Here is a 15,351-nt window from a genome sequence, read left to right on the forward strand (position 1 = left end):
ATAGTTATTTTGATACAACCATCAATATTTATTGCTAGTTGTGTGGCTTGAACTCAAGGTCTAAGTACTATCTTTAAGCTTCTTTTTCTTTTTCTTTTTTTGCCAGTCTTGGGCTTGAGCTCAGGGCCTGAGCACTGTCCTTGGATTTTTCTCAAGGCTAGAACTCTACCACTTCAGCCTCAGCACCACTTCTGGCTTTTTCTAAGTATGTGGTACCAAGGAATTGAACCAGGGTCTTCGTGCATGCTAGGCAAGCAATCTACCACTATGACAAACTCCCGGCCCGAGCTTCTTTTTCTTAAAGCTAGCACTCTACCACTTGAGTCACAGAACCATTTCTGGTTTTTTCTATTTATGTGGTACCGAGGGCTAGTGCTCCACCACGTAAGCCACAGAGCTGCTTCCAGCTTTTTTTTCTGAGTAGTTTATTGGAGATAGAGGTCTTATATTTTCCTGCCCAGGCTGGCTTTGAACTGCAATCTTTAGATCTCAGTCTTCTGAGTAGCTAGGATTACAGGTATGAGCCACTGGTATTCAGCTGGGCCTTGCACTCATATCTGGCTTTTTCACTCAAGGGCAGAAGGTCTTGTTCACTCAAGGTCTGCCACTCAGCCACACCTCCAGTTCTGGCTTTGTGCTTGATAACTGGAGATAAGAATCTCTCATATTTGTTTGCCCAAGCTGGCTTCAAAACATAATCCTCAGAGGGCTGGGAGTATGGCCTAGTGGTAGAGTTCATGCCTTGCATGCACGAAGCCCTGGGTTTGATTCCTAGGTATCATATACATAGAAAAAGGCAGAAGTGGCATTGTGACTCAAGTAGCAGGGTTCTAGCCTTGAGCAAAAGTGTGCAAGGACAGTGCCCACACCCTGAGTTCAAGCTCCAGGACTGTCAAAAAACAAAAATAAACAAACAAAAAAAAAACCCAAAACACAACCCTCAGATCTCAGTGTCCTGAGTAGCTAGGATTACATGTGTGAGCCACGGTACCCAGCTGTTACCCAGTTTTAAGTTATTTACAGTGGAAGAGCTCTGACATAGTCTAAAACAGATGTCTTAAAACTCAATTATAAAACCCCTTTTTTTTAACAGTCTAAAACTCTGTAACATAATGATCTAAGACAACCCAGATCTAAATATCTTTCCCTACTTAAAGAAACTAGGTATCTTTGGCAAGTGGCTGATTTGGGTCAGGATAAGTATAAGACATACTTGGAACATTATGTCATGTGAAAGGAAGCAACAAAACTCTCAAGAGTTAACAGAAACATGGCAAGAAAACCTAGGGCTAACTTGAAGAAACTGCTACAGGGAAATCAGCATCCTAAAGAATAATGAGGCTGGGAAAGTAGCTTAGCATGCATGAAACCCTGGGTTCAATTCCTCATTACTACATACACAGAAAAAGCCTCAAAGGTGGGGGGTGGGGGGAGGAGGGAAATGGGTACCAAGACATGTGAAAGGGTATCAATGTATGTGAATTAATGCACCTTCTATCTGGCAAATATCATGTAACCCTTTTACTAATTACAATAAAAAAATTAAAAAAAAAAGTCACAAGTAGGCACTGCAACCAGTGGCTCATGCCTATAATCCTATCTACTCAGGAAGCTGAGATCTGAGGATCTGGTTCAGAGCCAACCTGGGCACAAAAATCTGTGAGATTCTTATCTCAATTATCCACCATGGCTCTATGACTCAAGTGGTAGAGCTTTAGGGTTGAGCTGAAGAGCTCAGGGACAGTACTCAGGCCCAGTGTTCAGTGTTCAAGCCCTACAACCTACCAAAAAAAAAAAAAAAAGCCAGAAGTGACACTGTGGCTCAAGTGAAAGAGTGCTAGCCTTGAGCCAAAGAAGCTCAGGGACAGTGCCCAGGCCCTGAGGTCAAGGCCCATGACTGCTTCTGCTACTACTACTACTAATAATAATAATTTACTATACTTTATGTATAATAATGTAGAAAGAATGATATAATTGGGCTGGGAGCATGGCCTAGTGGTAGAGTGCTTGCCTAGCATGCACGAATCCCTGGGCTCAATTCCTTAGTAGTATATACACAGAACAAGCCAGAAGTAGTGCTGTGGCTCAAGTGGTAGAGCACTAACCTTGAGAAAGCCCAAGGTCAATGTTCAAGCCCTAGGAGAGACACACACACACACACACACACACACACACACACACACAGAATGATATAATTTATACAATGAAACAATTTAGATAAAGATTATAGTTTGATGGTAGGACCAATGTTTGAAGGGTTGGGGGTTATAGGTTAATAGTAAAGGGCTTGCCCAGCATGCACATGCTGGGCCTAATTTCCAGCACCACAAGAATAAAAACAAAGAAATGAATAAACAAATAACCAGTGGCTGATAGATTACTGAGGAACAGGATCATCACAGTCTCAACTTCCCATGCTATAAGACTGGAAAGACTTATAGATACCTTTTTCTTTTCTTTTACTATTTTTTTTTTCCAGTTGTAAGGCTTGGACTCTGGGACTGGGTGCTGTCCCTGAGCTCTTCATCTCAAGGCTAGCCTTCTACCACTTGAGCCACAGTGCCACTTCCAGTTTTCTAGTGGTTAATTGGAGATAAAAGTCTCATGGGCTTTCGTGCTCAGGCTGGCTTTGAACTGTGATCCACAGGTCTCAGCCTCCTGAGTAACTAGGATTACAGGTGTGAGCCACCAGGGCCTGGTACGATTTCTTTTTAACATTAGAAATAGAATCCAGGAATTTGCAAATGGTAGATAAACACTCTGTTACTACTCTACTCTGCTACGACCCAGCCCCTTGTTTTGTTTTACTGCTGGTCCTTGAGTTTGAACTCAGAGCCTAGGTGATGTCCTTGAGCTTTTTTTCCCCCCCTAAGTCTAGCACCCCACTACTGTGGTTCTAGTCACAGGTTTACTTTTGGCTTTTTTGGTGGTTACTTGGAGATAAGAGTCTCACAGACTTTCTTACCTGGGATGACTTAAATCTTCCGTTTGTAGGGAGGGAAAGTAGGAGAAAAACATGAGAAGGGATATCAATGTTCAAGAAGTAATGTACTTACTACCTGACAAATGTATCTGTAACTCCTCTATACATTACCCCAACAATAAAATACAATTAAAAAAAATCTTCAATTTGCTAAGATTGCAGGCATGAGCCAATGGCACCCAACAACGGCTTAGATATGAAAAACCAGTAGTAAGACTATTTTTTTTCCTCCCCAGTGTTAAGTATTTTAAGCAAGATTTCTACTACAGAGCTACATCCCCAGCTCTGGAAGATTACACTGAAGAATGAATATACATGACAGCATCGAAACATGATAAAAATATACCTGTAATCCCAACACTTGAGAGCTGAGACAGGAAGATCATGAGATTGAGACCAGTCTCAGCTAAATAACAAAAACAAAAACAAAACAAACAAAAAAGAACAAAACAGCACAACCACCAAAGAATCTGTGAATCTATGATCTGACTGGATCCTGAATCTAATTTTTATCTTAAAGCTATAATGGTATCTTTAGGAATATTTACAAAAAGGTAATTATGATCTGTAGCATAGATAATAACATTACACCATTATTTCTTGGTTGGTATGGAAAATGGTTTGGCAGTTCCTCAAAAAGTCAAACAGAATTACCATATGCCCCAGCAATGCCACTCTTAGGTATGTACCCAAATTGATTGAAAGTAGGGACCCAAAGAGATACTTGTAAACAAAGCTCATCGTAGCATTATTCACAACAGCCAAAAGTTAAACCAATCCAAATGTTTGTCAACACATGAATGAATAACTAAGACATGGTACATCCACAAAGGGAAAAGTGTCTGAAAACTAAATAACATTTTGATACATGGTACAACTTGGATGAACCATGAAATAAGCCACATACAAAAGCACAAGTAATATGTATGGAAAAGGAAAACTACAGAGATAGGAAGTAGAGTCAAGGTACCAGGGAGCATAGAGGTTATCATTTAGTGGTTAGAGTTTCTGGGGTTTTTTTTGGGGGGGCTGGTTGTGGGGCTTATACTCTAGGCATGGGCACTGTCCCTGAGCTCTTCAGCTCAAGGTTTGTGCTCTACCACTTGAGCTACAACGCCACTTCCTAGAGTTTCTGTTTATGATGATGAAAAAGTTCTAGAAATGGATAATGGTTGCATAACATTGCAAATTTATGTGTACTACAATTATATACTTAAATGGGTATACACTGCATATACAAATGTTATATATGTAAATGTTACATATAACAACATAGTATATTAAAATATATGTATATCAAATGTTACTAAAATTCTCTTTTAAAATGTATATTAGAACCTGTTATCCTAACTACTCAAGAGGCTGAAATCTGAGGATCGCAGTTCAAAGCCAGCCTGGGCACTAGAGTTTCTAAGACTTTTGTCTCTAATTAGCCATTAGAAAACCAGAAGTGGGGCTGTGGCTCAAACGGTAGGGTGGTAGCCTTGAGCTTAAGAGCTCAGGGACAACACTTAGGCCCAGGAGTAGGGTGGTAACCTTGAGCTGAAGAGCTCAGGGAAGGCACCCAGGCCCAGAGTTTAAGCCCCACGATTGAAAAAAAAAAAATAAAAATAAATAAATATTAAAATAAAACAGATATTAATGGGGCTGGGAGCATAGCCTAGTGATAGACTGCTTGTCTAGCATGCATGAAGCCCTGGATTCGATTCCTTGGTGCACATATACAGAAGAAGCCAGAAGTGGCACTGTGGCCTAAGTGATAGAGTGCTTGCCTTGATCATAGAGAAGCTCAGGAACAGTGCCTGGGCCAATTTCAAGCCCCAAGACCAGCAAAAAGAAAAAAATGTATAGGGCCGGGAGTTTGGCCTAGTGGCAGAGGGCTTGCCTAGCATGCATGAAGACCTGGGTTTGATTCCTCGGTACCACCTACATAGAAAAAAGCCAGAAGTGGTTCTGAGGCTCAAATGGTAGAGCTCTAGTCTTGAGAAAGTCCAAGGAACGTGCTCGGGCCCTGAGTTCAAGCCCAGGACTGGCAAAAAAAAGTATATTAATGGTTACATGGATAATCATCTTCATTATTGGAAAATATGGGCCTAGATATTTAGAGATGAAATGTCATAGGGACTGCAATTTTCCTCTAGTGGGTCCAGAAAAATAAAGAAATGTGGAAGTAGGGCCGGGAGTTTGGCCTAGTGGTTAAAGTGCTTGCCTAGCATGCACGAAGACCCGGGTTCGATTCCTTGGTACCACATATATAGAAAAAGCCGGAAGTGGTGCTGAGGCTCAAGTGGTAGAGCTCTAGCCTTGAGAAAGTCCAAGGACAGTGCTCAGGCCCTGAGCTCAAGCCCAGGACTGGCGAAAAAAAAAAAAAAAAGAAAAGAAATGTGGAGTAATGTCTGGTAAATGTAGCTATAGGGAACAGGAGTAGTCATTCCCTATTCTTTCAACTTTTTAGTAGATCTGAAATTCTTCAAAAAGAAGAAAAAATGTTCTGTGTACACACACACACACACACGTTTTTTTTTTTGTTTTTTTTTGTTTTTTTTTTTTTTTTTGCCAGTCCTGTGGCTTGAGCTCAGGGCCTGAGCACTGTCCTTGGACTTTCTCAAGGCTAGAGCTCTACCACTTGAGCCTCAGCACCACTTCCAGCTTTTTGCTATGCATGTGGGGTACCAAGGAATCGAACCAAGGTCTTCGTGCATGCTAGGCAAGCACTCTACCATTAGGCCAAACTCCTGGCCCCCCACACACATGTTCTTAATGGAGCAGTGAATGCTGGAAGGGATATTCTGGGCTACAGAGGACAGCATTAATAAAGGTAAAGGCCCGGAAAGTGGTTTCAGGGATACTGGCAGCTCATGCTGTAATATCAGCTACTCAGCACAAAGAGGGAGAGAGGGAGAGAGGGAGAGAGGGAGAGAGAGAAAGAGAGAGAGAGACAGAGAGAGAGAGAGAGAGACAGAGAGAGAGACAGAGACAGAGACAGAGACAGAGAGAAGGGCCAAAAAATGTAGGCTAGTGGCAGTTTGCAAACCACCCTGAGCCAACCAATAGTGTGTGTGGCACTTGGCAGGAGGGAAGACCACCAGCAACTGCAGTGGACATGGAGTGAAGTGATGGTGTTAATCCAGCCACAGGCTCTGAGCATATAGAGAGGCGTAACTGTCTAGGAGGTAATTACAGTGGTAGAGGCACGCAAGGGCCCCTGAGGCAGTAAAGGATGTAGGAATAAAGGCAGCTATTTTATCACATTCTGATGGTGATAACTGAGTGGGAATGGAGTTGTCACTCTGAGGTTCCCACTTGTATGTAGGGGACACTGGAATTAGATAGCCAACAAGAAGTTTGGTTGGAGTTCAAGACTCAGAATGAGCTGAAAGAGAAGGGAATGGCTTAGTCTACTTTTGTGTGTGTGTGTGTGTGTGTGTGTGTGTGTGTGTGTGTGTGTGTGTGTGTGTGTGTGTCTGTGTCTGTGTCCAGGTACTGGGGCTTGACTTCAGGGCCTTGTTCTTACTCAATTCTTTTTCTCACTGCTCGTGTTCTATCACTTGGGCCATGACTTCAGTCAGCGTTTTTGCTGGTTAAGTACATAGTCTTACCAACTTTTCTGCCCAGGCTGGTATTAAACTGTGATCTTCAGAATTTGGCCTCTTTTTTGTGTGTGTGCCAGTAGTAGGGCTTGAACTCAGGGCCCGAGGACTGTCCTTGAGTTTTCTCAAGACTAGTGCTCTTCCACTTGAGCCACAGTTTCACTTCCAGCTTTTACTGTTTATGTGCTACTGGGAATCAAAGCTAGGGCTTGGTGCATGCTTGGCAAGCACTCTACCACTAGACCAAGCACCTGGTCTACATCTCAGGCTCTTGAGTAGCTAGGATTACAGGCATGAGCCACTGGTACTCAGCTGAGTTTAGTCTTCTTTCTATTATCCTATCAAATGTATCCATCACTGCTCATCCTCCAACAAGAGTCAAAAACCAGAAACAGAATCCTTTCAAGCCCAGCTTGGATGGGCACACCAGTGGGGTCCTCCAGCAGAGGGTGCTATGGGACTCACACTGGGTCAGACCAGCCACACACAAGATACTCAGCAGTACCTGATCTGGGGAATCTCAGCAGTACCTGGTCTGGGGAATCTGCTTATGAGCTCAGACATACCACTGGTCCCCAGATAAATCCAAATCCATTGATTGTCTCCAACTTGTTTACTCTATCCCTATGGCACTTAGCCTCCTCCAACATTCCCCCCTCCACACACACCACACACTTTTGTGTGTGTGATGGTACTGGGGCTTGAACTTGGGGCCTGTGTACCCATAGCTGAGCTTGCTTTTTTTTTTTTTTTTTTTTTTTTTGCCAGCCCTGGGCTTGAGCTCAGGGCCTGAGCACTGTCCTTGGACTTTCTCAAGGCTAGAGCTCTACCACTTGAGCCTCAGCACCACTTCCGGCTTTTTTTTTCTATGTATGTGGTACCGAGGAATCAAACCCGGGTCTTCATGCATGCTAGGAAAGCATTTTAACCACTAGGCCAAACTCCCGGCCCCAGCTTTTTTTTTTTTTTTTCTTAGACTAGCACTCTATCACTCAAGCCACAGCCCCACTTCTGGCTTTTTGGTGGGTAATCGGAGATAAAGTCCCATGGACACTTTCCTGCCAGGCTGGTTTTGAGTTGCAGTCCTCAGATCTTGGTTTCCTGAGTTGCTAGGCAAGAGTTACAGGCAAGAGCCAGTGACATTCAGCTAAACAACATCCCTTTTTTTTTGACAGTTCTGGGCCTTGAACTCAGGGCTAGCATTTTACCACCTGAGCCATAGCACTACTTCTGGCTTTTTCTGTGTATGTGGTACCAAGGAATTAAACCCAGGTGTTGCACATACTAGGCAATTAATTACTCTAACACTAGGCCATACTCCCAGCCCCATAACATCCCCCCCCCTTTTTTTTTTGCCAGTCCTGGGTTTGAGCTCAGGGCCTGAGCATGGTCCTTGGGTTTTTTTCTCAAGGCTAGAACCCTACCACTTGAGCCACAGTACTACTTCTGGCTTTTTCTTTTTCTTTTCTTTTCTTTTTGTTGGTGTTGGTAGTGGTGGTCATGGGGCTTGAACTTTGGGCCTGGGGGCTGTCCCTGAGCTCTTCAGCTCAAAGCTACCACCCTACTTCTGAGCCACAGCCCCACTCCACATTTTCTAGTGATTAAATGGAGATAAGAGTCTCATGGACTTTAGTGCCCCGGGCTAGCTTTGAACTGTGATCCTCAGATCTCAGCCTTCTGAGTAGCTAAGATTATAGGCATGAGTCACCACATCCGGCTTTCACTTCTGTTTTTTTCTAGGTATGTGGTACCGAGGAATTGAGCCTGGGTATTTATTTGCACATCCTAGGCAAGTACTCTACTACTAGACCAAACTCCTGGCCCTCATTTTTTTTTTTTTACAACATTCCATTTTTAAGTGTCAAAAAGAAAAGCTTCAGGCTGGCAGGACCTTTTCTGAAATACTCAGCTCTGCAACACTTGTACTTCAATCATCCCCACATTTACATCTAAACATGCTCTGCCAGGAGGGTGGTTTGTGGCATTACCACCCAGTAAATCTCACCAGGCAAACTATAGTGGGGAACAGCTTTCCTTCGCTTATTTCTCCATCTGGAAGCTAAATCCTTTCAAGGGACTGGAAGTATGGCTCAAATGGCAGAGTAGCTGCCTAGCAAGTATGAGGTCCTGAGTTCAAACTTCAGTACCATCAAAAAAACCAAACCAAACAAAAAACAAACCAGAATCTAACAATCTCAAAGGATCCCAACTCCCTATGGTGCCTACTTGGGAGAGGACAAACCTTGCATGGCCAACAGAAAGAAAACTAATTTTCAGATGGAATCTGCTGCCATGAGAACAGCAGTTTGTGTCTAGTGAGGGAATGGGGGTAAAAGACTGCTTCTAATCTACCTGCTGACAGAGATAACCGGGCTGGGCAGGTAAAGAAAATTGGCAAGGCATTATGGCTTGCCGGGGCCAACCGGCAGCAAACCAGGGTTCGCAGATTGGGGTTCCTGAAATAGGGGACAAGGACTAGGAAGAAAAAGAAGAGAGACAGACACACCGGGTCCGGGATGTCCGCAGTCTAGGCAAAGACTGCCGAGACTGCCGCGTTTATTTTCCACTCCCCCTTCTCCCCTCCTCCAGACCCAGGGAACCTCCAGGTGTTACATTCATATGGTAATTCTCAGGTCATTTACATAGAATAGGGCCAGAAAACAATAAGACAATAAAGCCATCGTCTGATGCAAGTCAAGGTACAGTTTGATTCCACTCTGGCTCCCAACAATGGCTAAAATGATGAAGAAGACTGTTGTTTTAGTTTCTGGCTAGCCAAGGACCATGGTCTCTCCAGATAGTAGATATCATCCATTCCTTCAGCAATAGCAGAAGCAGGAAAGACCACTGGTCTCAAGGCTATCATTTAGCTCTCTGATCCAGAACTCAGAACCAAGATCTACAGATTGAATGGTAAAACTCACAACATCTTCCTGTCATTACTGAGATTAAATGAAATTTCCACAGAAGTGACAGTGCTTTGTAAACAGTAAAGAACTATTACACTCCTGAAACCAGCTGGTTCAGGCTTCTGTTATAGAAACTCATCTGTCACAACTTCCTCTTCAGCCCCAGGCCTGGGGCTACCAGGTATTACAAGGTACGTAGCTGCGAAGGGATCTCAGCATGCCTATAGACACTTACCTGGAGTCACTGGAGTTGGAGCAGAGACAGGATGAAAAGCAAGTGCAGGGATCCCGGTGTGAGCAAGGGCCATGGAAGAATGGTTTGTGTCTCCAGAAAATAGAATACTTGTGGCACAGTGAAGTCCTGCACAGCTCCATATCTAAGGACAATAACGGCAGTCAGTTGCTCTCTAGTCCCTCTTATTTTTTTTTTAATTTGCCAGTCCTGGGGCTTCAACTCGGGCCTAGGTGCTGTTCTTGGGACACTTTTGGATCACGGCTACCCCTTTGCCACTTGAGCCACAGCACCATTTCCGGCTTTTTCTGAGTATATAGTATGGAGGAATTGAACCCAGGGCTTCGTATGCTAGGCAAGCACTCTACCACTAGGCTATGCTCCCAGCCCTCTAACGCTCTTTAACTGTATATTCTGCCTTAAACTTCCTTGTTTTGAGGGTGACTGCACCCACTGAACAAGAGGGTTCTCAGAGTTGAAATCAAGACCTTCGAAAAGTAAACTGCTTCTGTCCTTGACCCATGTTTCATTTGACTTCATTACTGAGTCTCTCCTCAAGAGATGCTTCCAGGGGTGGAGGATGTAGCTCAGTGGAAGAGTATTTGCCTGGCAAGGGCAAGGCCCTGAGTTTGGTCCTCAGCTGGGGGCGGGGCAGAGAGCACTCCAATCCAGGTGACCTGGCTTGTATGGGCAGGGCAGGACTCCAGCAGTCAGCCTAAAGATGAAGCTCCTGAAGTCAACTTCAAACCTTTGAGGCAGCTGTAGATCTTGGTAATCTACGGGTGTGGTAGACATAGTTCCTATTGCCAGATAGGTTACAGGTAAGCAAGACTATCTCTGGAGAGGAGTGAGCCGCACAAAATGAGAGTCAAGACTGGGCATGGGCCACAAAAGCATCCTGCACCCTACATTTCATGGCTACAAGCTTCCGTTTCTTCCTTTTGCAGTTCTCACTTCAGCTCCAGGAAGAAGGCTTATTACAGGCCTTCATGCCCGTTGATGAGATCTGACGCATGAGTTTTCTAGATGGCTGGACCCTGCCTCAAAATCATCTCCCCATTCACATTTTCCTCTATGGGGCTGGAAGAGAGCATGGAAGTCTAATAGAAGGTTTTAGGATAAGATAGAAAGCCTGCCTGATGCTTCTGTGTGAGAAACTCACTGCTCCTACTCATTCATTAATGTGTACCCTGTGCCAACTGCAAATCAATCTCAAAACCCAACCTCACCTGACCTTTTCCTCCAAGTATTTCAAGGATGTGAAAAGGGTACCCACAATATCTTTTCCCTCCTTCTTGGCCTACACACATTTTCAAGTGCTATTCTCTTCCAAGATTCTCTCATTACATAATGACTCAACAATAGTCTTTCCTGCCTCCGAATCTTCAGTCTAGTAACCTGGGTCCTATCCCATGACACATCACTTTCTGCTTGTGTCATGTCTGCTCTGTATGCATAATTGATCCTTACCAGATCCTGTTTCCTGAGAACAAAGATTGTCTTACACATCTTAGCTCTGCTTCCCACATATATATATATATATATATATATATATATATATATATATATATATATATATATGTGTGTGTGTGTGTGTGTATATATATAATTTTTTTGGCCAGTCCTGGGCCTTGACTCAGGGTTTGGGCACTGCCCTTGGGCTTTCTCAAGGCAAGAGCTCTACCACTTGAGCCACAGCACCATTTCTGGCTTTTTCTATGTATGTGGTACCGAGGAATTAAACCCAGGTCTTCGTGCATGCTAGGCAAGCACTCTACCACTAGGCTAAACTCCCAACCCTCCATATATTATATATCTGGGCTGTACAAAATGAGAGCCAAGAATGGGCATGGGCCACAGAAGCATCCTAATTATAGACCTCAGGACTACAGACTTCAGTTTCTTCCTTTTACAGTTCTCACTCCAGGAAAGAAGGCTTACAGGTCTTCCTGCCCATTGATGAGACCTGACGCATTTGTCCCCCAGTTGGCTAAAACTATACCAATATACCTACACACACGCCTAGGTACTAGGTATATGATATATGCTCAAAAATGCTGTGGAAGAATTTCCACACAAAGATGTTTGTTGGAAGAATGAAGGCTTATCTGAGAAGCTGTGGAAGTCTTAGATTAAAATAAATATAGGGGCCGAGAGTTTAGCCTAGTGGTAGAGTGCCTGACTAGCATGCATGAAGATCTGGATTCGAATCCTTGGTACAATATACATAGAAAAAGCTGGAAGTGGTGCTGTGGCTCAAGTGGTAGAGCTCTAGCCTTGAGAAAGCCCAAGAACAGTGCTCAGGCCCCGAGTTCAAGACCCAGGACTAGACAAAATAATAATAATAATAACTAAAATAAGATAAATTACACTCACTATTTGGTTGTTATTGTATCATAACATTTCCAAATAGGAAAAAGACTACGGGTGTGTGTGTGTGTGTGTGTGTGTGTGTGTGTGTGTGTGTGTGTGTGTTATGTGTACTGGCTCTGAGGCTTGAATGCAGGGACTGGATCCTGGATCCTGTCCTTGAGCATTTTTTTTTTTTTGTCCAGTCCTGGGGCTTGAACTACTCAGGGCCTGAGCACTGTCCTTGGGCACTTTTTTGTTCAAGGCTAGTGCTCTGCCACTTGACTTTTTCTGTGTATGTGGTACCAAGGAATTGGACCCTGGCCTTCATGCATGCTAGACAAGCATTCTACCACTTGGCTATGATCCCAGCCGGAGCTTCTTCCCCCACCCCAAAGCTGGTGTTCTACCACTTAAGCCCCAGCTATACTTCTGGCTAACTGGAGATAAGAATCTCACAGAAGGCCGGGAGTTTGGCCTAGTGGTTAAAGTGCTTGCCTAGCATGCATGAAGACCCGGGTTCGATTCCTTGGTACCACATACATAGAAAAAAGCCAGAAGTGGTGCTGAGGCTCAAGTGGTAGAGCTCTAGCCTTGAGAAAGTCCAAGGACAGTGCTCAGGCCCTGAGCTCAAGCCCAGGACTGGCAATAAATAAATAAATAAATAAAACAAAACATATATTAAAAAAAAAAAAAAAAGAATCTCACAGACTTCTGTGCCAGGAGTTTGGCCTAGTGGTAGAGAGCCTAACATGCAGGGAGACCTGGGTTTGATTCCTCGGTACCACATACATAGGAAAAAAGCTGGATATGGTGCTGTGGCTCAAGTGGTAGAGCGCTAGCCTTGAGAAAGGTCCAAGGACAGTGCTTCGGGCACTGAGTTCAAAGCCAGGGCTAGCAAGAAAAAAAAAAAAGGAATCTCACAGACTTTTCTGACCAGGCTGGCTTGGAACCACAATCCTTGAATCTCAGCCTCCTGAGGATGTGTCCTACTGAATGGTTTTTAAAAATTATCAGAAATCTGGGTGCTGGTGGCCCATGCCTGCAATCCCAGCTGCTTAGAAGACCCAGCTCTGGGGATCACAGTTCAGAGCAAGCGTGGGCAGCACAATCCAGAAGACTCTTATCTCCAGTTAACTACCCTCAAACATGCAGAAAGTGGCGCTGCGGCTCAGGTGGTCGGCAGAGCGCCAGCCTTGCGCACAGAACGCTCGGGGCAGCCCACGGGCTGCGCGCGCACACACACAGGGGTCAGAAAGTGGAGACCTGCGCTAGGGTGGGATTAAAAGCGAGCACGTATCGCCGCGCTGGACCCTCAGAAGCCGGGGCGATGGACACCAGCATTATCCGCAGTTTTGCACCCTGAGGCTCGGGGGTTCTCACAGATTTCACCGACGCACCTTTCAAACTGAGATTCTCGCTCCAAGTTCCCTTTCCTTCGTGGGTGTGGCGGGGGCCACAGGGCCCCGGGTGGGGTAGAGGACCCCACTGGGCGACGCCACATCATGGAGGTACACACCTTGTTATGGTGGAAGGAGACGAGAACGCAGGGCCGCACCAACCCCTCCCCCGCCCCCGTACCTGTCGGCGTCACTCGGGCCCTCGGCGGGGGGGGACACGCGGTGGGCGCCTGGCGTGGGGGAGGGGCGCCGCGCGGGCCGGAGCCCAACGCCGGCCTCGCCACCTCGCCGGGGTCCCCGGGGCGCGCGGACGCCAGGACGCCCGCGAGGCTGGGGGACCGCTGGCCCCGCAAAGCAGGGCCGGTCTGGCCTCGGTTTCCCCACGTTGGTCCCTCAGCGGCGACAGCGGACTCGCTCCTAGTTCCAGCGCACCTCAGGAGAGCGACAGATCTAACGGCCCGGGACTCGGGGGCGGGGGCGGGGGGCCGAGGTTCCCATGGAAACTCGAGGAGGTGTTTCTGCACCTGCGCGGAGGCGCTAAGCACGCCGGGAGTCGTAGTTTCTAAGGGGCCGGTGAGAGGCCCGAGAAACGGACGCAGGATGGCGCCCGCGCGTCGCGGTGGCCTGGCCTTGGCGCGGAGCACGGGAGAGAAGGGCCTGCTGGAAAGGTGTCTCCAAGCGGCTGCGGCCATGTGTCTGGAGTGCAGGGAGAGGCGGAGCCGCCGGCCGCCCCTGAGCTTTCTCGCGCCAGGCTCTGCTGTTGAGCCGCAGCTCCCCCCAGGTTCTTGGGGGTCATTTTAGAGGTAGGGGTCTCCCGGGCCTTCCCGCCCGGCCTGGCTTCGTTCTCGGCCTCTTGAATAGGTTTACAGACGTGAGCCACTGGCGCCTGGCCATTTGGCCATTTTAAAATGGCCTAACACGGGGTTCCCCTGCCTGGGGGGGCAGCCTCGGAAGTCCTGGCCCACCCAGACATGGGAGAGCCAGGCTCTGATGGAGGACACGGTGGACACCTGCTTGGTGAACGACTTCTCCCACTAAAATTTAATGGCTAAACTAAAGCTCGGGATCAGGGGGGAGAGGAATGGCGACTCCGGATCTGGGGGTCACTGTAGCCCAGAGAGGGTGCCCCAAGGCCCTTTCGAGCAGCTGTGGAAGCAGTGGGAGATTACGGAGGATCCCGCCACCTTCTCTGAGAAATGCTCCTGGGTTGAGACTCTCGAGAACGGTAGAATTTGAGTTGGTAATAGTGGTTGCTTCTTTGAACCACCATTTCCTCCTTGCTGGAAACAATGGCAATTCACCCTTTTCACCTTCTGGGAGTGTTGTGAGATGGTAATACATAGGCTGGCCAGCTCTTTTCAACTTGCTTATTTGCTTGGTCTTTGTTTACTTTATGGCCAGGGCTGGTCTAAACTGCAGTCCTCCTGCTTGTGGTTTCCAAGTTGCAGGGATGACTGCACTCAGCCATTTTACTTCCCCTTGCAGCTGACATAAAAAGGTGCCCACCATGTGCCCATCAATGGCTTGAAATAGAATCCCAGGACTTTTATACCTGGATGGCCTTCTAGCTACAGTCCCCCATCTTCACCTTCCAAGTGGCTCACCTGGTCCCTGACTCTTTCCTTCCTTCCTTCCTTTCTTCCATCCTAGGATTTGGACTCAGGGCCTACACATTGTCTCTGAGCTTCTTTTGCTCAAGGCAAGCACTCTACCACTTGAGCTACAATACCACTTCTGCCTTTTTCTGTTTATGTGGTCCTAAGGAATCGAACCCAGGGTTTCATGCTTGCTAGGCAAACATTCTACCACTAAGCCACATTCCCAGCTGGCCCATGACTTCTTAACTGTGCAGATTACGGATGGCATAGCTGGCCTGAACACCCTTCCT

The sequence above is a fragment of the Megascapheus bottae genome, chromosome 16 (genome assembly GCF_031878675.1).
Source record: "Megascapheus bottae isolate mThoBot1 chromosome 16, mThoBot2.hap1, whole genome shotgun sequence".
Classification (NCBI taxonomy): domain Eukaryota; kingdom Metazoa; phylum Chordata; class Mammalia; order Rodentia; family Geomyidae; genus Megascapheus; species Megascapheus bottae.